Here is a 22762-nt window from a genome sequence, read left to right on the forward strand (position 1 = left end):
TTATAAGGAGGTATCACAGACTGCAGAATCATGTGTCATGAATCTAGCTGACATAGATATGTTGTTCTGGAATGTTGTTCCACAGCCTTTGTGGGGATTGATTCGTAATACAGATCATGTTGCAGAACTAGGTGACACATGGGCTAATATCATTAATGCAGACAATAGACAGGTTGGTGGTGCCAAGCCTGAGCCCGCGGTAGCAGAACTCCCTGGTAGAATAATTAACTATATGAAAACTTTAATGCCCGCAATACGTGTAAATTGGGATAAATTATCCGCATGCAAACAGAAGAAAGATGAAACAGTGTCCGATTTCTTCACCAGGTTTGAAGAAACATTTATCGACCACAGTGGTCAAGACATGAGTACAGAAGGTGGTCAACGGTTATTTGTTGATAAATTTGTGCATAATTTGCTTCCAGAGTTGTGTAAAAAATTAAAAGATTCGGAGAGTTCTTGGGCCGTTTCCTCTTCAGCGCAAATACTGGCTACTGCACAGTATTACGAAAATAGGGATAAAAATGAGAAGGATAGAACAGACAAGAAAACGAAAGAATTAAAAATGAAGGTTCTTTTACAGCAGGCTTATCCGCCACGTGGAGGTCAGAATAATTATAGGCATACCCAGGGTATCTATCAGCAACCCCAACAGTTTCAGAATAATCAGCAAATGTATGGGTATTATCAACCACGTGTCCCTATAGGTCCCAATCAGTGTTCATATTGCAAGGAGGAAGGTCATTTTAAAAATAATTGTCTTAGATTGTTGCAGCGCACGAATATTGCTTATGGCGCAAAAGGTAGAGGTAGCCAGCAAGCTCCAAGAGGTAGAGGGCGTGGAAATGTTCCCCAGAACGCGCGTCCTCTTCCGCCTCAAAATACGATGAATAGTTTTGATCAGCAAGCCAATGCAACTGGCAAGACAGCGCAGTACTATAATAATGACTATTATGTAGAAGATGATAATACGGAAGGTAATGATTACTAGGACAGCCATAGACAGAGAGAGGGAGTTGTTTCAGTGCCAGTGGATCAGAGCGGACCGTATGTTAAGGTGACTACAGCGGGTGTAACAGAGCCCTTTCTGCTGGACACTGGTGCTGCAAAGAGTTCTATTATGCGCTCAAAACTCCCTGGCGTGCCTTTGTCTGGCGAGATGAATGTTTCAGTAGGTTTTTCTGGCGCCCCGGTTAGGAACCCGATCTCAAGTCCTATGGCCCTTTCTGTTGGACCTTGTGAGCTGAAAGCACCCCTTATCCTCCTAACGACAGGTTGTGGTGAAAACCTGTTAGGATTGGATTTGTTAAAAAGATTACATGCAACATTATATTGTTCTCCCTCAGGAGTACAACTTACATTGGGTAGGGAAGTGATTTTTCCAATGTATTTGTCAAAGAATAAACTGCCAGCTGAATTGTCGTCTCTTCCTGATGCCCTTTGGGCCACTGGCCCTAATGATGTGGGCCTTTTGGAAATACCGCCGTATGTTGTCACTTTGAAAGCCAATGTTAAATTGCCACGCATTCCCCAGTACAAGATCTCTAATGAAGGTGAAAAAGCGTTGTTAGCAATTATCTATGATTTAATTGAGAAGGATGTAATTGAAGAGACAAGAGGCAATGTTTGCAATAGTCCTGTTTTGCCTGTTTTAAAACGTACTGACCCTTCTCAGCCACCTGTTTACAGGTTTGTGATCGATCTTAGAGAGGTCAATAAGATAGTTGTGCCACAGTTTCCAGTCGTCCCTGATATAACTGCCTTGTTAACTATGATCCCAGCTTCCGCTGCTTGGTTCTCAGTGATCGATTTAAAGAATGGTTTCTTTAGTATCCCGATTGCAGAGGAGAGCAGGGATATTTTTGGTTTTAGTTTACGAGGTCGAAGCTTCCGTTTTAAACGCGCTCCACAGGGCTACTGTGAAAGTCCATCAATATACAGTCAGGCTTTAAAAGCGCAGCTTTATGCACTTGTTTTACCTAGTGGCGCTACCCTTATTCAGTATGTTGACGACTTATTAATCGCCGCAGATACTGAGGAGATTTGTAAAGGAGCTACATCGTCATTGTTGCGTCATTTGTCTGCTTTTCATCACAAAGTGTCTCTCTCTAAACTGCAATATTGTCGACAAGAAGTGACCTATTTAGGTCATCTCTTATCGAAGGAGGGAAGGAAGCTGACCCCAGAAAGAATCCAGGCCATTGCACAATTAAGCGTGCCAAGGACACAGAGAGAAGTGCGTGCTTTCTTGGGCATTACTTCATACTGTAGGCACTGGATCCCGAGTTTTTCTTTGCTGGCAAAACCGTTGATAGCATTAACATGTACAGATACACCGAATCCTGTCCCATGGTCTGAAGAGTGTCAGAAAAGTTTTTTGGAATTGCGCAAGGTATTATGTTTAGCTCCTGTGTTGGGTACCCCCGACTATAGTAAGCCTTTTACATTGTATGTTCATGAAAAGGAAGGTTGCGCATTGTCAGTGTTAACACAGCCTTTTGGAGACAGACCGCGTCCATGCGCGTATTTTTCGTCGACTTTGGATCCGGTAGCGAGGGCATTGCCAAGTTGTTTAAGAGCCACAGCGGCAGCAGCTGTGTCTATTCGACAGTCTGCTGGATTAGTGATGAATAACGCATTGATCGTAATGGTTCCCCATGCAGTGGACACATTGTTAAACAGGACCAAGACACAGCACTTAACTAGTGCTCGATTTTCAGGGTATGAATTGACACTGTTAGCAAACCATGTGCACATAAAAAGGTGCAACACGCTGAATCCAGCTACATTATTGCCAATTTCAGCAGACACAGATGAGATTGAACAGCATGATTGTCTGTTCAGAACAGAAGAAGAAACAAAAGGGAGAGTGGATCTTAAAGATACTCCCCTGGTTGAATGTGATGGTACCTTATGGGTGGATGGTTCGTGCTTCAAGCTTCCAAATGGTGACACGACTGCTGCATATGCTATCACGACTTTGCACACGATTGTTGAGACTGCACGTATACCACATAATTCGGCTCAAGCAGCAGAATTAATTGCACTTACAAGAGCGTGCGTGTTGTCGAAAGGAATGAATGTGAACATATATACCGACAGTCAGTACGCCTTTGGCGTGGCCCATAGTTTTGGGCGTTTGTGGAAAGAACGTGGGTTCCTGACCTCGCATGGAACTAAGATTCAGAATGGTCAGCTAGTGAATGATATCCTTGAGTCACTGACCTTGCCGTTACAAGTCGCGATTGTGAAATGCAGCGCACACAAGAAGGTTACCGATGATGTTGGTCGTGGTAATGCATTTGCTGACGAAATCGCGAAAGAAACAGCAAAAGATGTGATGAATCGAATGTATGTTGCAGGCCCTGCAAGATGGGTTGGTGATGTTGGAATGTGTGAAGACACGATAGAGAGTGTGAAGTCCCTTCAAGCTGAAGCCACAGAGAAAGAATTGAGTATGTGGAAAGAAAGTAAGGGTAAATTGGACGAAAATGGTTGTTGGGTTGATTTGTCAGAAGACCGGCGATGGTTGTTACCTGATGCATATGTGCTTCCAGTGGTTACGATGGCACATGGAATGGCACATATCAGTGTGAAAGGGATTTGTAAGTTGTTGGCTCCAGTATGGCAGAATGCTGGAATTCCCAAGTGTGTGGAGAATGTGGTCAAAAATTGCATGGTATGTTTGAAATACAATCCTGGTAGGGGAACCCCAACTCCAGGTGGTCATTTTGCGCCTCCATCATATCCATTTGAGGTTCTGCAACTAGATTTCATCCACATGGAAATGTGCAACAATTTGAAATATGTACTGGTTGTTGTTTGCGCTTTTTCAAGATGGATAGAAGCATATCCCCTAAAAGACAATACGGCCTTATCCACAGCTAAAGCCCTTGTCAAAGAATTTTTCCCTAGGTTCGGAATGCCAAGGATGGTATGGAGTGATAACGGGAGTGAATTTGTAGGTCGAGTGATGAAGGATGTGTGTGAGGGACTAGGCATTAAGCAGAAGTTCCACGCTGCAAATCACCCCCAATCAGCTGGATTAGTAGAGTGCTACAATGGCACTTTGAAACTTAAGTTGGCCAAAATTCAGGCGAGCTCCGGTCTTAAATGGCCTGACGCTCTGCCCTTAGCACTCCTATCAACAAGATTGACTGTGCATTCGCGAGTGGGACTTAGTCCCTACAAAATTGTATTTGGCCGCCCGGCCAATGTATGGGGTGTGCCAAAGACCAACAAAATTCAGTGAAATCGAACATCCAGTACTGCTTGATTATCTGTATGAATTGACGGCTAAATTGCGTGTCTTACACCAACAGGTTCACGATACTCTGCCCCAGGCCTCTGAAGCTCCGGGACACCCTATTAATCCTGGATCGTGGGTGCTGATTAAAAATTTTCAACGTACGAAAAATGATGAGCCCCGTTGGATCGGCCCCCACCTCGTCCTTCTATCGACAAGATCAGCGGTTCGAGTGAAAGGGAAAAAGAATTGGATACACGGCATACATTGCAAGAGGATCCCTTTGCCCCTACCGTATGATCGGTGGGTCCAGGAGGGAATCGCTGACTCTGAGGCTGAGACTGTGCCTCGTTTTGTGCCTTTTAGCGATGCACGTGTAAAGGGAACAATTTCAGAGCAAGAAAGTGATGACATTCTGCAAGAAGCTATATCGCCATCAATTCGATTGGACACCACAGAGCCTGAACTCTTGTTTCAAGACCAGACAGTACCTGGGAAAAACAGGTATAATTTGAGGCCAAGGACTATGGACAAATAAAAATTCTTTTCCTTTGATATTTTTGGATAGCGCAGCTCTCTCATCTGAGAAACTTTTCTATTTTTTATTTTTTGAACCACCATCCGGGTTTAGCTGTAGGGTCGCGGCGCCAAGACTTTGGGGTACAAGCCGGAGACGTTAGGTCAACGGTTCTGGTTGGTCTAGGGCGTTCCCTGAACTGACAGGTGTACTCCTTAGCAGAAGATACTCATCCGCCGCGAACGGCACGATTAGAGGATGGAGTTTCTCGAGATGAAGAGACCCGCTGAAGAAATAAGTTTTAAGAGCAGAATATGTAAAATAATGAATAGCAAATGTTTTGTAGTATTATGTCTGTTTGTACTATCTAGCATAATGATGTTTTCTTTAGGTTGTGTATTATTGTCTTTCCAAGTGCCATTTGTACCCACTGTACAGCCCACACCTCCTCCTACTGTTTTTCCACACTCTTTTCACCCTCTGCCTGAACACAAACAAGCTAGACGTTCTGAATTTGTAAACAATTCATTTGTTCAACTCCTGCACCAGCACCAACTAGTTATGAACACAACAAATTGCTGGGTGTGTGGTTTGATGCCGCATACCATTGATAAGGGTATCCCATATCTAGTGCTGCCGTTTAACTATAATGGTTTATCATGGGCATTCCAGACTATGTTTCTTTTTGCGCTTGAAACCTACTCCCCGCGACCATCGCATTCCACTAGACTTAACTTGAACAATAAAGCCTTGATGAGAGGAGTTGCAGATATGACTAGAGATATCGATGCATATACATCTATTCCCAAGGATGAGTTGCGAGCTTATGTAGGTTGGAACGCGACGGGGTATAGCATTAGTTTGGGCGAAAAACAGCGCAAAAGTTCATCCCCAATTTGGGTTGTACCACACATGGGTCGCCTTTGTTTACAAGGCAATGGACAAAATCCAAGAGCTCAACTAGGGAAGAGTGACTGTACTGAAACGTACACTTTTCCATCACAGTTTTCCCCTGCGTTTTTGGCTGCCAAGGGTACATACTTTGTTTGTAGTGATTGAGCATATACAGGGTTGCCCCCCGATTTCTCGGGCACGTGTTATGTTGCGAATTTACTACCACCGACATTTACTGCTGCCTCTGATTATCACAAGACCAGAGTTGTGTGAGGCGGTGTTATTCAAGAGGATACTGCCGGTCAGGAAGCAGGAGATTTCTTCTTGGGTTTCCTACCGTTTTGGGGACCGATGGTCAATAGTAGGAACCTGAGACAAACTGACTCGTGTAGTTGAATCCACTGTTAATGTAACGGCCGGTGCCCTTGGTAATTTGACAGCTGAGCTCCAAGCTGATCGCCTCATGACGTTGCAAAACCGTATGGTTCTAGATGTCATACTTGCAGATCGTGGTGGGGTATGTACTGTTATCCAATCAAGGTGTTGTATTTTCATACCAGATAACGCTCCGACAATCTATCAGGCCATCTCCAAACTGCATAACATTTCCGAATCTATCCACGTGGATAAAGGAGATTGGTCGGTGATCGGGTGGTTCTGGGAACTGATATCAGCTTGGGGATGGAAGATTCTAATAGTCATTGGAACGATCTTAGCCATTCTTTTCCTGTTCTGTCTATGTATACAGTGTGCTCCTGTAATGTGTAGCCTCTGTGTTACATCATGTGTAAGGAAACCTGTATCAAGGGACGAGCTAAGCAATAGGATGATGCTACAGCAACATCTCCATGACTTTGTAGATATGGACCTGGACTCAGATTAATATGAGTATAGTTGTTGCCTATGTAAGGGCAAAAGGAGGGTCTGTGGTACTGTAAATTTCGGAACCATGTTGGAAGCATCGCCCTACCATGCCGACTTCAGTATCAGCGAACCGCAAATGTCAAATGCGGTATGTATGAGTGTTTTCGTCATGTTTCACTGATGAATTCACCGTGCATACGATACCACATATTGAACCCTTGGGTTCCATTTTAGAACAGTAGCCATTTTGTGGTTGCCCTCACATAGGCTGCGCACTAAGGCCATGCCTAGGCCTAAAGGACACGTACACCTTCTGTGACTTGTCTCTGACCTGTGCAAACTGACTCCGCTGCCCGAGGTCAATACTGTCCGGCCAGTTCCTTTTCTCGCGGCCTAATGTGATTAGCATCAGGGCTCGACCCATCATAAAGTCCTTGTTCGCACACGATCTCTGACTAAGCTATTTCACACCTGACTCTGTTTCCTACTTTATGGCTTGTTTTACGAGCAGGAGGTGCCCGTTTTATTGGGGTCCGCTGTTATCTGATGAGGGTTCTGAGCCTTGCTGGGTAAAATGACTGTATGCTTAATGAACTGAAATGTGGGATTGTCATTATGGCTCTGCTGTTTCTTTGAAACTAAAATATGTGGATGACCACTTGTAAAATAGGGGCAGTGTTGCCCAGAAGCGTAACATTCTGTATATAAGAAAGAACGGGTTTTTGGTTGGGAGCAGTCTCCTGAGAACATACATCGTGTTGTACTTCTCGGATACCTGTGATTGGTCTGCAGCCAATAAATACGATCTTTGATTTCATCTAGAAGACTCTGTGTTTCTGTGGGTCTGAAACAGGAAGAACCCGAAGTCTTAGGGTGTGTTCCCCTGCACCGCTGGGTTCTAAAAACCCGGTACTTCAGTATCACATAATTCCAGCTGCCCTGCCCATATCTCAAAAATTACTTTCAGTATGTCAGCGCAATTCTCATGGTTTGCTTACCCCAACCAGACATTCCACCCCCAATATGCCATGGTTGGCAAAAATGTCCGCCAGTATGCAAGTACCAGCATTTTGACATAGGCGTTCCTCATATGCCAAGAATTATTTCCAGTGTATCAAAGCCTGCATTTTTCAACAGGTGCCACCCTTATGCCAATTATTACCTCTAATATGCCTGTGACTGCAATTTACTATGCTGTGTTATAATGTAACACTTTCTAGATTGATCATTGCTCAGCTGCTTCCACCTGGTGGAGAGGCCGAGGGCAGAAAAGTTGTGTGTTCATTAGCACTGGTAAGTTAAATAATTAGCAGTGTGGGCCCTGATGAGGAGCTGCCCCTTTGGGCTCCATGAAACAGCCCCCATTGGATCTAAGGGGTCTCACAAACCCAGGATCACCGTCCACAAAAGGATTGTGGGCAATTGATTGAGACAGTCATATGCAACAATCATAGGGGTGCCAGAGACACAGGAAAGGGCAAAACCCTATTAAAGTTCTGTCTGTTTAAATGTTATGTGGAGACAGATTGACTAATGAATTATAAGTATCGTCAGTTCCATGGACAAAGGTCGGCAAGCTGGATTGATTCTTTTACTTGAATTTGCAGTAGGCAGACTCAGGAAGATAAAGGACCACCTAGGGCCATACCTTTGCAGGAGGAAGACAGTGGGATGGAATGTCCCTCCTGCAATGTTGATTGTCAATTGGGTATGCACTTAGGCATGAAGATCGGTCCGTGCAGTGTGTCTGGGAGTATAATGCTGTGACAGAGCACCAAGCAAGCAGTGGATGTAATCCTAGCTAAGCATGGGCGTTTAACTACGCTCCGTTCGCGGAGCTTGCGAAGTTTAGGTAACTTCGCGCTTCGCGTAGAGCGCGAAGTTGCAGATTGCTACGCAATCTAGCGCGTAGCGTAGTAAATTTGCTTCCTCGCGCGCTCAATATTCATTCTCGCGCGCGCGGTAACGTCTTACCTTGATTCTGCGATCGCCAACTTGCTTTTCTGTCTGTTTGCGAGCGGCACGACATTCGTACTATGGCTGCCCTAGCCCGCGAGAGTGTGCGACCCCGAACACGTCATTGGTGCGCGCGAGCTGACTTCCGGCGGCTGTTTTGGTAAGATGGCGATCCCTAACATGGAAAAACTGCAATCTGGCAAAGAATATCTCGCGAGCTTCATAAAACCTTCTCTAAAATGATCATTTTGCTCAGAAAACTCCTCAGATTGTGATCTTGCTGTAGTCTTTGTGTAAGAAAGAGTCCTTTAATTTTTTTAACACTTTTTTTTCAAGAGGAAGGAAGTGCCCCTGAGTCTACAACTTCCTGTTCCTGTCCAGCAGGCTCCTCCCACGTGCTTTGTGCATGTGTTGTTCACTTTCATTTGGATTTGGAGCTGGAAGGATCACTTTTTGTGTCTGTCTGCTGCATCATACCATTTTTTTGGATTTATTTGAGGAATTTTTGATTTGAGATTTAATTTACGACAAGTAAGTTGGAGAATTGGTGTGTTTGTTTCATTGGGGCTTGTTTGTACCTACATTTTTCTGGGATTTTTATTGTTTTAAAAAATTATTGTTGTGGTGGGTGGCCTGTACTACTTTCAATATGGGCCTAGTTGTTTTTCTCTGCAATTTTAGCCAGTAGGGTACCCATGGGTCCATGTTTTGTGGTGTCTGTAGAATTTCTACATCATGTAGGGCATGGATGGCATAGGATTGAAATGCTAAACGTGGCTGTGGTGTATTTCACTGTTGGTGTGTGTGTGTGATTTACCTTTGTTGGATGTGTGTGCTTGTGGCCTAGTAGTCTTCCACTAGGCCCAGAGGTAGTCAGCCTCCAAGCTGTGGTGCGTGATTTTAAATGTACAGTTGGTGTTGTCTGGTGATTTTCCTTTACTCCATGGATGGCTTTGGATTTTATTGCAAAAGGTGTGTTTGGGGTGCAATAGCATTTTTTGGGTGTGTGCTAAACAAAATTGGGCTATTTTGGCCTGCATGTAAGGCAAGGGATTCAGCTCGCGAACTTTCGGTACCTCTGCACAGCGCGGACTTACAGTTTTCGTCATTTTTGCGCTCGCAATATGCGTGTTCGCGCACGCGAGAAAGCCTTTTTGTACAGTTCGCGATCCCGAACACGCAGCTTTTGCAATCTGGCAAACAATATCTCGCGAGTAACATAGACCCTTCTCGAAAACGCTTTTTTGTGCATTTCTGCACAAAAAACTCCTCAGGCTGTCATTGAGCTGTATGTTTGGAGCAGGGAGAAGCTGTTATTTGTCTGGAAAACATTTTTATGAGAGGGATTAAGTTCCACAAACACTACAACTTCCTCTTCCTGTCCTTTGCAATCACTTTTTGTGTGTTATTGTGGTGGGTGGGCTGAGCATGTGTGTGGCGGCCATTTTAGGAAGGCATGCATTGTGCCTTTGCCATAGGCGTCCATTGACTGTCTCCCATTTCTTGTGGTTGTTGTGGGTGTGTGGCGGCCATTTTGTGAAGCCATCCAAGCAGTGTGCTTGCTTTTGCCATCCGGTTCCAAGCTTGTGGCCTAGTAGTCTTCCACTAGGCCCAGAAGTAGTCAGCCTCCAACCTGTTGTGCGTGATTTAAATGTACAGTTGGTGTTGTCTGGTGATTTTCCTTTACTCCATGGATGGCTTTGGATTTTATTGCAAAAGGTGTGTTTGGGGTGCAATAGCATTTTTTGGGTGTGTGCTAAACAAATTGGGCTATTTTGGCCTGCATGTAAGGCAAGGGATTCAGCTCGCGAACGGCCATTTTAGGAAGGCATGCATTGTGCCTTTGCCATAGGCGTCCATTGACTGTCTCCCATTTCTTGTGGTTGTTGTGGGTGTGTGGCGGCCATTTTGTGAAGCCATCCAAGCAGTGTGCTTGCTTTTGCCATCCGGTTCCAAGCTTGTGGCCTAGTAGTCTTCCACTAGGCCCAGAGGTAGTCAGCCTCCAAGCTGTGGTGCGTGATTTTAAATGTACAGTTGGTGTTGTCTGGTGATTTTCCTTTACTCTATGGATGGCTTTGGATTTTATTGCAAAAGGTGTGTTTGGGGTGCAATAGCATTTTTTGGGTGTGTGCTAAACAAATTGGGCTATTTTGGCCTGCATGTAAGGCAAGGGATTCAGCTCGCAAACTTTCGGTAACTCTGCACAGCGCGACAACGCGGACTTACAGTTTTCGTCATTTTTGCACTCGCAATATGCGTGTTCGCGCACGCGAGAAAGCCTTTTTGTACAGTTCGCGATCCCGAACACGCAGCTTTTGCAATCTGGCAAACAATATCTCGCGAGCAACATAGACCCTTCTCGAAAACGCTTTTTTGTGCATTTCTGCATAAAAAACTCCTCAGGCTGTCATTGAGGTGTAGGTTTGGAGCAGGGAGAAGCTGTTATTTGTCTGGAAAACATTTTTATGAGAGGGATTAAGTTCCACAGACACTACAACTTCCTCTTCCTGTCCTTTGCAATCACTTTTTGTGTGTTATTGTGGTGGGTGGGCTGAGCATGTGTGTGGCGGCCATTTTAGGAAGGCATGCATTGTGCCTTTGCCATAGGCGTCCATTGACTGTCTCCCATTTCTTGTGGTTGTTGTGGGTGTGTGGCGGCTATTTTGTGAAGCCATCCAAGCAGTGTGCTTGCTTTTGCCATCCGGTTCCAAGCTTGTGGCCTAGTAGTCTTCCACTAGGCCCAGAGGTAGTCAGCCTCCAACCTGTGGTGCGTGATTTAAATGTACAGTTGGTGTTGTCTGGTGATTTTCCTTTACTCCATGGATGGCTTTGGATTTTATTGCAAAAGGTGTGTTTGGGGTGCAATAGCATTTTTTGGGTGTGTGCTAAACAAATTGGGCTATTTTGGCCTGCATGTAAGGCAAGGGATTCAGCTCGCGAACTTTCGGTAACTCTGCACAGCGCGACAACACGGACTTACAGTTTTCGTCATTTTTGCGCTTGCAATATGCGTGTTCGCGCACGCGAGAAAGCCTTTTTGTACAGTTCGCGATCCCGAACACGCAGCTTTTGCAATCTGGCAAACAATATCTCACGAGCAACATAGACCCTTCTCAAAAACGCTTTTTTGTGCATTTCTGCACAAAAAACTCCTCAGGCTGTCATTGAGCTGTAGGTTTGGAGCAGGGAGAAGCTGTTATTTGTCTGGAAAACATTTTTATGAGAGGGATTAAGTTCCACAGACACTACAACTTCCTCTTCCTGTCCTTTGCAATCACTTTTTGTGTGTTATTGTGGTGGGTGGGCTGAGCATGTGTGTGGCGGCCATTTTAGGAAGGCATGCATTGTGCCTTTGCCATAGGCGTCCATTGACTGTCTCCCATTTCTTGTGGTTGTTGTGGGTGTGTGGCGGCCATTTTGTGAAGCCATCCAAGCAGTGTGCTTGCTTTTGCCATCCGGTTCCAAGCTTGTGGCCTAGTAGTCTTCCACTAGGCCCAGAGGTAGTCAGCCTCCAACCTGTGGTGCGTGATTTAAATGTACAGTTGGTGTTGTCTGGTGATTTTCCTTTACTCCATGGATGGCTTTGGATTTTATTGCAAAAGGTGTGTTTGGGGTGCAATAGCATTTTTTGGGTGTGTGCTAAACAAATTGGGCTATTTTGGCCTGCATGTAAGGCAAGGGATTCAGCTCGCGAACTTTCGGTAACTCTGCACAGCGCGACAACGCGGACTTACAGTTTTCGTCATTTTTGCGCTCGCAATATGCGTGTTCGCGCACGCGAGAAAGCCTTTTTGTACAGTTCGCGATCCCGAGCACGCAGCTTTTGCAATCTGGCAAACAATATCTCGCGAGCAACATAGACCCTTCTCAAAAACGCTTTTTTGTGCATTTCTGCACAAAAAACTCCTCAGGCTGTCATTGAGCTGTAGGTTTGGAGCAGGGAGAAGCTGTTATTTGTCTGGAAAACATTTTTATGACAGGGATTAAGTTCCACAGACACTACAACTTCCTCTTCCTGTCCTTTGCAATCACTTTTTGTGTGTTATTGTGGTGGGTGGGCTGAGCATGTGTGTGGCGGCCATTTTAGGAAGGCATGCATTGTGCCTTTGCCATAGGCGTCCAAACTTGTGGCCTAGTCGTACAGTAGGCCCAGGGGTACAACTCAGCAATCATCACGGCGGGTTTTTGTTCCTTGCTATTCTTCTTCCTAAGTGTACACAGTACAAATACAACAGGATCCCTGGCCTTGTCAGTCTCTTAATGGCTGGCTATACTGTTGATGTTGTTCACTGACTTCATGAAATTTAATAATTGTGATGACCACCCACGAGACACTAATAAGTTATATATTATATTATGGATCTTTTGACTGATGTTCTTCTGGCTTTTTTGCTTTTAGGTGCACAAAAGACAGAGGTGTGTCATCATCATCCACTGTTGTGGTGCCAGACCGACGTCCTGCTGCTGTAGTGTACACAACGTGACGTGTCAGTGACCTGACCAGGCATCTCTGCAACTTGTGCAACTGAGTGCTGTTTTGACATCTGTTGAAGATGCCCCCAAAGAAAGCAGGTAGCAGGTCCTCCGGTACCAAGAAAGTTGCCATGGAGAAGAAGGAACAGAAGAAGAAGGAAGTGTCACTTAAGTCTGGTGTGCCTCCCAAAACCTTTTTTGGTTCACCAAAAATGAGGCCTGCAGCAGCGGTGTCAGGGGGGCAAGCTGGGGGCAGCACCTCCACATCAGTGGGCCCAACCCACCAACCCATGCCCAAGCAGATGAGTGTGGAAGAGGTAGCCAGCCTTATGGTAGAAAGCAGTGATGCTGAGCCTGAACTAAACTTATCGCTATCTCAAAGTAGTACACAATCAACGCAGGAGGGAACATCATCAACACAGCAGATAAGTGGTCAACAGCCGCAGCCACCGCCCGCAATAGTAGCTGTTCCTCCCGAAGTAGGGGCAGTTCAGGAAATTGAGCCTCATGCAGAGGAAGAAGAGGAAGCCACTCCTTTAGAAGTTGCATTGGCTTTTAAATCCCCAGCAAGGAAAAGGAGGGTTAGTACATCAAGTTCTTCACCAAGCCCCCCTTCTGATGATCTAGATGTCACTTGGAAGCCACAAACTGAGTCTGAGAGGGAAACACATCACAAGAGCAGGCATGGCAAAAGGAAGGTTCCAGAAAGCCTTACACTTATGGATGTTGATGTAGAAGAGCAGGTTGATGATGATGATGATGATGAGCCAGTCATCACAAACATCACTCCCGGGCCTGAGGAGATGGAGAGCAACATTTTTACATTATCCAAAATGGATGCGAGGGATGTAGCACGCATACCTCCAACACAGGTAACACCAACACGACCTCCAGCTTCCATATTTATATTAGCAAAGGGCCGGCAGCGTCCTACATCCAGCACAACAAGCACCACCTCAGCAGAAGTAGGTAGTGGTCCTGCACAGAGTCAAATTCAACACACACCCTCCAGTTCATCCGGCATTGGAAGTGGGAGTGGCACCTCCAGCAGGAGACAAAAGTTAAGCTCCCCAGTGTGGGACTACTTTACGGTTAGCCCAAAGGAGGAGAACATTGCTGTATGCTCCGTTTGTCATTCCTGTGTTAGCCGTGGAAAGCTTGGTACAAACTATGGTACCGGAGGCCAAATGACCCATCTGAAAAAACACCACGCAATCCAGTGGGAGGAGCACCTTAGGCTCATCAAAACTGGAACCATTGCTGTTGGGCATAAACGAGTAGAAAGTCCGCTCACGGTGGAACAGGAAGAAGAGGGAGACATTCTCTGTGCTAGTGGTACACAAAGTAGCCCTGTCCCCAGCACTGCAGTGGTAACGCCCACATCCTCAGCCACATCTCATTGGCACAAGAGTAAGAGCCATCCTGAGACACCAAGGAGTACTGCTGGCCCAAAAAGTGCGACGTCGACCACAGGAAGGAATACCATGCAGCCTACCATTCTTAGCATGTTTAGTAGGCCGGAGGGGCAGTACGAACGCAATCACCCAATAGCACGTTTGTACAATGCTAAGCTGGCAAAAATGTTAGCACTGGACCTTCTCCCTTTTTCTTTTGTTGAAGGGGTGGGTTTTCTTGAGTTTGTGACCACCATCTGCCCAAAATGGAAAGTTCCCAGCCGCTACTATTTTGCAAGAGTTGCTGTTCCAGCACTACATCACGACGTGCTGGAATTGCTTGGAAAAGCCTTAAAAAAGAGTGCTGTTCAGAGTATACACCTGACAACAGACATGTGGACCAGTTGCCAAACCACTGATTACATGTGCATCACTGCACACTGGGTCTCTTTTTCGGGTGTTAAAGATAAGATATCTGACGGCGTTGTTGACACCGCTGAGATTTTTAAAGACACTCGCAAACATGCAACTGTAGCCATGTTTGCAATGGAGAAATCTCATACTGCTGCTAACATTTTGGATGAGTTTAACAGCAAGGTGTTTGAGTGGCTGCGACCAAGAGGTCTTACCATTGGTTTTGTTGCCACGGACAATGGCAGTAATGTAGTTCGGGCCATGAAAGATGGTGGGTATTTCAGGGTGCCATGTTTGGCACACTGCATTAACATTGTTGTGCAAGACTTTCTGAAAAATGAAAGCAAAGTCAGCAGCTTACTGACCACCTGCAGAAGAATATGCACACATTTCAACCATTCTTTTAAAGCCCGGAAGGAGCTGAGGGTGATTCAACGTGAGCATAAAATGCCAGTCAAAGCACTCATCCAAGAGGTGCCAACACGTTGGAACTCAACGTATTACATGCTTGAGCGTCTGTTTGAGCAGTACATACCACTTAATGCTTATGTCATGAAAAGGTCAGGGGATCCTACAGTGAAAGGCATGAGAGTTGAGATGGCCCAATGGGACCTTGTCAAAAGCCTGACAGAGATGCTACTTCCTTTTGAGGTCTTCACCCGTGAAGTGAGCCGGGAGGACTGTACTATGGGCCAAGATATCCCATTGTTGTACATGCTAGAGCAAGAGCTGAAGGAGGTGGCAGAAATGTACGCAGGTGTGGATGACAAAGTAGACGCACATTCTTTGGCAGACACCTTATCCGCTCGCTTATCTCACAATACAAGGATTCAAAATAACATTCTGTCAGATCCACATTACATTACTGCCTCAATTTTGGATCCACGTTACAAATTATTGCTGCGCAGTAATGAAGTCATTCCTTTTTCAGAAGTGAATGTTGCCCGGTACAAAACTTTGATAGCTGAGGAAGCCACTGAGTTTGAAAACGAAAGGATCTTAATTAAAGGCCCGCCCCTCCAGGGCAGAAAAAGTACTGCAGGGCACCCAGAACGAAGTTCTACTTCAGAAGCCAAGAGCAGTGCGTTTGCCTCCCAGCAGTCAACACTGCCAGCAGCAATAACATCAACAGCACCAACAGGATCATCAGGCACATTTACAAAAACGGCAGGTGATTGGTTTCTACGGAAAGGGTATTGCACATCAATGACTGATGCAAAGGCAAAAGAGGCCCAGGAAATCGGAGCACCCCTGAACATTGAGCGGATGGTTCAGGCCTATCTAGATGACACAACAGAGGTCTACATGGAGCAAAGCCCATTGGTGTATTGGTATGGGAAAAGAAGCCAATGGCCAGTGCTCAGCAGGCTGGCGATAAAGTATGTGGCTTGCCCTGTTGCAAGTGTCTCTTCAGAGCGTGTTTTCAGTGCTGCTGGTGCCATTGTTACTGTCAAAAGGACCAGTCTCTCGCCCAAAAGTGTTGAGAGGTTAACCATGATCAAAATGAATCAACACTTTATACCACCGGAGTACAAAATACGTGATTCACAGGAGGAAGAGGAGAGTGACTTTGATGACATAAGTAGTGGATTGTTAGACGTACTGCTGTCCGAACCACCAGAGTTTGAGGACGAGCTCCTCTTCCCTGACAACTAGGCTTTCAAATTGTTCTCCCTTCCTTTATTTGTGTGTGACTGTGTGTATCTGTTTTTCTGGTTCAAAATCTACATTCACAACAAAGCCATCAACAGTCTCCTCTTTTTATTTCCCTATTGGAGTTGCACGTCTGTGCATAACTGTCCACTCCACTCCTCAGGGTCCTGCTCCATGTTCCTTACTCTCCCTAAGTACATTTCAAGCAAGTCAGACATTGGATGGAGATGGAGAATAGTACAATACATGTTGCCTCTAACAGTCCCTCCATAAGAAGTGAAACGTGACTCCACCTATATTCCATTTTGTTTCCAATCCGAAAGAAACTCATCACTGACTGGCAGAAGGCTAGGCAGGCATCAGATCAGACAGCCAAAGAGAACACCAAGACAGGTAATGAGTGATTATTGTGAATGATGGTGGCATGCATTGCATTGGATGCTGGCTGACTACGAAGAATTGTGCATGCCATGAAGTAGAACTATACTAGTTTATCGACAAAGTACAAGTGACTCAGGTGTGGTGACAGTTAATGTTTCCTTGTTGTTTAATAATGACCACATTGTACTCCTACCACTGCAGGTGCCGGCCAATATCCGTTGCAATTTGGTAATATGGAATATATTATAAACTTAATCAGTCACTACAGACTGAGTTGGTGTTGGAGAATACGTACCACACGGTCACCATCATTGAGGATGCTGAGCATACTATCTTTGCACACAGTCAGTTGGATTGGAGAAAATTTATGGAATAACGGCGTTTCATGGGCTGACATAAAAGGTAAAAAGTTTGAACAAGAACCACAGCAGACCTAGGCTAGATGTCCGTGTAGTGGTGTGGACTGGAGTAGAGTGTAGTGGTATGACGGACAGTGGCGCATTGATTTAGTCACTTCATTGGGAAAATTCTAGGTTGCTGCAGTGCATTTGACATTTCTCTGGCTCGGTCAAAATGTAAGTAAGGGGTAGGGTGCCTGGCCTGTGCCGCGGTTCTCCTGTTCTGTGGCTGTGCTGGCTCCTGAATCCTGTCCTGTTGTTGTTGTACCTTAATGCTGTAGAGTAGACACACTATGTAGCCTATCCAAGCTGCCTCAGTCTGAAAGTGTTCTCTCCAGAGTGTTGTCTTGCACTCCACTGTAATTGAGTTTATTGTTGTAAAGGCTGTCATTTTTCAATACCCCGTTTGTTTTTCCATCTACACTTACAGGCAGGCCTTTACCCTGTGCTACAGTGAGAGAAACGACTCACACGTACCTTACCTACCAATACGCATCAGGCAGGCAGTGATACCCAAGATTGATGTGCGGAGTGTCCATGGAAGGGAGGACCAAGAAGAATGACGAGAATGATGCAACTCCTCATTTGGACCAGGATAATACAGTAACTTTAGTATCATCATTCGTCTTTACATTTATTTGCTTGCTTTTTTCTCTTTAATCATTACGACTGTGTGTTGTGGTTTGTTTGTTAATTGATCCAACTTTTTTTTAGTTTCCTTAGCTAGCTTGAAAAATAAAAGTAAGCCCGGTACAGCATGTAATTGGGTTCGGTCTGAGCTCTGAGGGCGTCAGACAGGCAAGGCAAATTTCAATTTCGTCCCTGACTGTACTGTCTCATTGGGTCATAGTAGTTATAGTACAACTCATTATCTCATTAACCATCAAGTTATCCTCCTCAGCATGCATGCATTTGCTTTCTCTCACTTCATACTTTGATTTCTTTGAAAATGGATCATGGTCGTCTTACAAGATTGTGTTTTACTTTTGTTGTGTCCATGCATATTGTCTGTTTTTCTTTCTCAAACCTTTCCCAAAACCCCACTTCCCATCCAATCATCAATCCCTAACCCTCTTCCCCCGGGCTGTGTGATTTATATTGAGGTGTGATGTGATGACTATGTACACCAATTGATCACACGCTTGCTGGGGCAGATGTGGTGAAAGCAACACTAATTGAATTTCAACTAAGGCAGGGCAAGGATCTTCTTCTGCTTGACCACCCATGCTGTAGTTTACTTTGTGTTCTGTTCCACTCCTCCTCCCTGAGTCTCAGTCAAGTGACTTTCTCTTTCTTTTTTCAAACGCTATTGCCAGTGTCAACTACTACCACCACTATAATGGCATCTACTCCGTCAATTTGGGAAACCAACCATGCAGCCATCAGTGTGCCGAACTTCATCATCAATCACAGGTAAGATAAGTTTGGTGGGAGGTATGGACTAGGAGGAGAGACTGACAGTACTATGACAATTAAAAATAACTCAGTGAGGGGTACTGCATCTATCGGTTTGTGTGTTACAAAATCGGCAGATCTTTTAAATCAAACACTGGCTGTGGGCATGCAGCAGCATGGAAACAAAGTAAACAACCATGTAACTTACATTGAATTTGGAAAACTGTAACCCACCACAAAAAACATTAACATCGTATAAATAAATAGTAAGTATATTTTTAATATCCCCTAACAAAAATAAACTATCCCGCTCTGACCTAACCCACTCCCCTCCCTAACCCCAACGAAACGAAAGTCCAAAGTCCCAATGTCCGTTGAAATCCCCAACGCCCACAAACCCACCCACCAACAAAAGGAATTAAAAAAGGGGCAAACGACGAGGTCCTCTATTGTCGGCGGGCCTTAAGGTGTTTGTCCACCAGGATCTTTACCCGCTCCTCCATGTTCTCCTCCCAGCGGGCCATCCGGCGGAGCAGCTGGCGGCGAAATGCCCTAAAGTTGCTTCCAGGGTGGGGGGCAGCAGTGCTGGAAATCGAGGCGCGGCGGCGGGCGAATGCCGGACCACGGCACCGTGAAAGTGGAGGCCGGGCCTGACTGGGGCCCGGGGCATTGGAGGAGGCTGCAGCTGCAGCCGCCTCCTCCTCCTCCTCCTCCTGAGCCACCAGCCGGCGATAATGCTCGCAGATGGCCTCCAGTTTCCGGCGCCGGGCCCTAGCGGCCAACTCCTTCCTTGATGGTTTATTGGAAGGAGTATCATCTATATCAAGAAAGAAAAAGAACATATTGGAGCCAATACTCTTAGCAAAACAGGAACACTAAAATCATTCAACACATAGTGTCACAGTATCACTAGCAAGCACAGTTCATAACATTTGGGATTTGGTGCTGGGGTAAGTATCTCTAATACTACTTCCTTGGACTCTAACATTTGTGACCGTTTCAGACATTATTTATAAATATAATCGTACTATGTATGTACTCCGGTACACCAGTCGTGCTGTTCTTATCTGTAGTTTAGCCCAATTACATAACCTTGTTGTAGGCGGCATGCCAGGTCCATCAGCTAAGCTTGCACCCAAGAGAAACAGATATGAGCCACATGATGATGCAGACTCACGTTAGTTTTATTTACTACTACTGTCTGCAGGTGGGGAAGCTCATCTTTTTGTCTGACGCCTTACGGCCGTTGGCACTGGTCATACTCTGTTACATGAGGGCAAATGGCATGCACAATTTCACTTACACCCTGCCATGGGTACTACAAAAAGGCTGATTATTTATTTATCGGATCCAACGATCATTGCTTATATTCATATTATAGATGCTGCTAGTGCTAATACGATATACGACATCAGGTAGGTAGCGGTCGGTGGTGGGAGTGCTGCCGGTCGGTGACGTGGGAAGGTGCAGGGTGGGGATAGTAAACGATGGATTAAGGACATTCACAGGTAATTAAAGAATACATTAAAAAAAACATTGCTGCACACAGTAGCACACACTGCATCGCATTCGGCGGTGCAGTGCGCACCTTGAAAATAGTTTTATTTATTTTTATGTTGATTACCTGTATTTGGCCGTAACAGTAATACACAGTTTACTCGCCAGTGCCACCCACCCGTCCCCTCCCCATGTCGCCGCCCGCCAACAATCCCACCACCAACCGCTACTGCAGAGGGTACTTTGCTTTCATTGCTTGTGTAACCAATATACATAAACATTAAACAACAGATAGGCCACCCTTTGCAGGCTGGCTGCCCCAATCGAAAATACATTAATAATAATAGGTCGGGAGTGGTCCCCAGAGTGGGAGGAAGGGGTTTCCGCTTGATAATATATGACGTGCTTGCAAACTACTGCAAGTGTACTGTATGCTCATAATACTACCTTGATTCCTCTAGGCTTTGCTACTGTCGCGCAGTTTCTGTTACATTTTCTTCAAAGTAAGAATCTCCAGTGACACTTTCCACCTATACTGTCTCTTGGTGATAGTACATCCAGGCATACATCCATTAAAGTAAACGTCTATCCTTTTGTATATATCTCTTAACAAACCTTAGTTGGTTTCACCAACAAACACCCATGCTTCTGCTCCTTCCTTCCTTGCCTTGGCTTTGAGTTTGAACCAAAAACACCGCTGATTCTTGCTATCTAGTACTATCCACCCATACTGTGTCGCCCACCCAGGCAGGCATTCTTTCACCTTCCACCCATCCTTCAACAACCCATGCATCTGATCTTATTACTATCAGACTCCTATACATGCTTCCAACAACATATCCTTCTCTGCCGGTCAGTCATATTGTTTATCTCGCCCGTCCTTCCACCCTTAGTGCTTTCCCTCTATGTTCAACACATCCATGAAGGTCATCAGATCTGAGTTTGTCTTCTCCATAAAACATTCACAGCTGATTTTGGAGTCAAATAGAAGAGGCCATTGGTTACTCTACTCACGCTGGTAATGCTACGTAAAGGGTGTCTTCTTCAACCGTTGTATAATGTCGCACAGTACAGTGAAATAGTGAACACAGTTCCATCTAGCTGTAATGTCAAGAAGTAATGAATATAACTTACCGCCGCCGGCCACTGCTGCTGGATCCCCCCTGGGCCCTGTGTCTCCTGCAGTTGCCGCCAGTTCGCCTGCCCCCTCCGGAATGGCCGCATCGCTGGCCCCGACGGCACTGGTGGATGGTAGTGTGTCTAGAAAAAAGCATCACAAATTTTTTAGATGGCTGTAATCCTCCCCCTATTTTAAGTGTTCACTTGGAACATTGAAAAAAAAGTTAATGCGATGCAACATACATCAGCACTAGACAGTAAGTACAGTCAGTAGACAGACACTATTAGGATATGGTTCCACTTCCTAGGGTCATCTAGTCCTACTCTACTCTTTTGAAAGTTAGCCTGAGCCATGAGTAACCCTTTTAGATTCATCATGTCGACTACTACTCTTTTGGTGCATATTATACCTGCCAGCGTATTGACATGTGCAGTAGATGCCTTTAAGGCCGCTTGACTGTTGCGTACAAGTGAAGAGGTCGAAAAAAAAACAACATATTGACTTTGTTTAGTTTATATTGCTTAGCCATCACACATACATGTTACACTTTTTGGCATGACTGCAAAATGCTAGCATCATTCACCAGTATACTATCTAACGGCTAACTCGCAGCGTTTTTCTCATATATCATAGGCGGAAGATTCCCTTCTACAAACCAGAGATTTACAGAGCATAGTGGATGCAAGATGATGTAACCAGTATTTCTACGTTCTACGGTGAGGGATCTTCCAGAATTATAAAGATCTTGGCTCTTGTTCTTGTTGTCAATCATACACTTGTAAATGTTTACTGTTTTAATGTTAGGCTTTTTGCTGGCTTATTGACTATGGCTGTCGTAAATTAAATTTCATATTAACGATGTACAGAGTCAGAGTTTGATACTTGTTTCAAATAAACCTTTTGAACTTACACATAGACTCTGTGGTATTTGGTGTGGTGGAGTGGACTTACACAAGTGTGTGAGCAAAATGGTGTTTGTTATTATGTTCTGGGTTGTCTCTGTCTCAGTCATCATCAACATTGTGTATCGTCTTCGTGGGGGGGTCGGGAGTGGGACCCTAATGTGAGACACTATAACTAGTCTGTTAGGGGATCCTGGGTTCTTCGGACTGAGGTGTGATCAGTAAGATCCAACCTCCCATCAGCACCATCCTATTTTGTTGTGCATAGTTCTGTATGTGGCTCTGCAGAATCCTAGACAATAGTAGTATCATGTACTATCCGATCAAAAATACTAGTCAAATATCTGGTTGGGCATTTTGTTTGTGGTAATTGTCAAAGCCTCAACATTGAGAAGACTTGAAGAGGACAACCCAAAGGACAGGACCCAGTGGCTAGAGCTATTGGTCAATCAGAGTTTTATTGTTGCAAAGAAAACCTTCTATTAAAGAGTGGGCAACTGTGCAAGCTTCGCTACACACAGAGTAATAATAGTAATAGTAGTAGTAGTATTAGTAGCACAGAGAGTCATAGCAGAGGGAGTTAGAAGCAACTTCGAGGCAGGGATAAACAGAATTAGTAAACAGATAGTCAAGGTCAAAGAAGTAAGCGTTTGTAAAA

The sequence above is a fragment of the Triturus cristatus genome, chromosome 4_1, assembly GCF_964204655.1.
Source record: "Triturus cristatus chromosome 4_1, aTriCri1.1, whole genome shotgun sequence".
Lineage (NCBI taxonomy): Eukaryota > Metazoa > Chordata > Amphibia > Caudata > Salamandridae > Triturus > Triturus cristatus.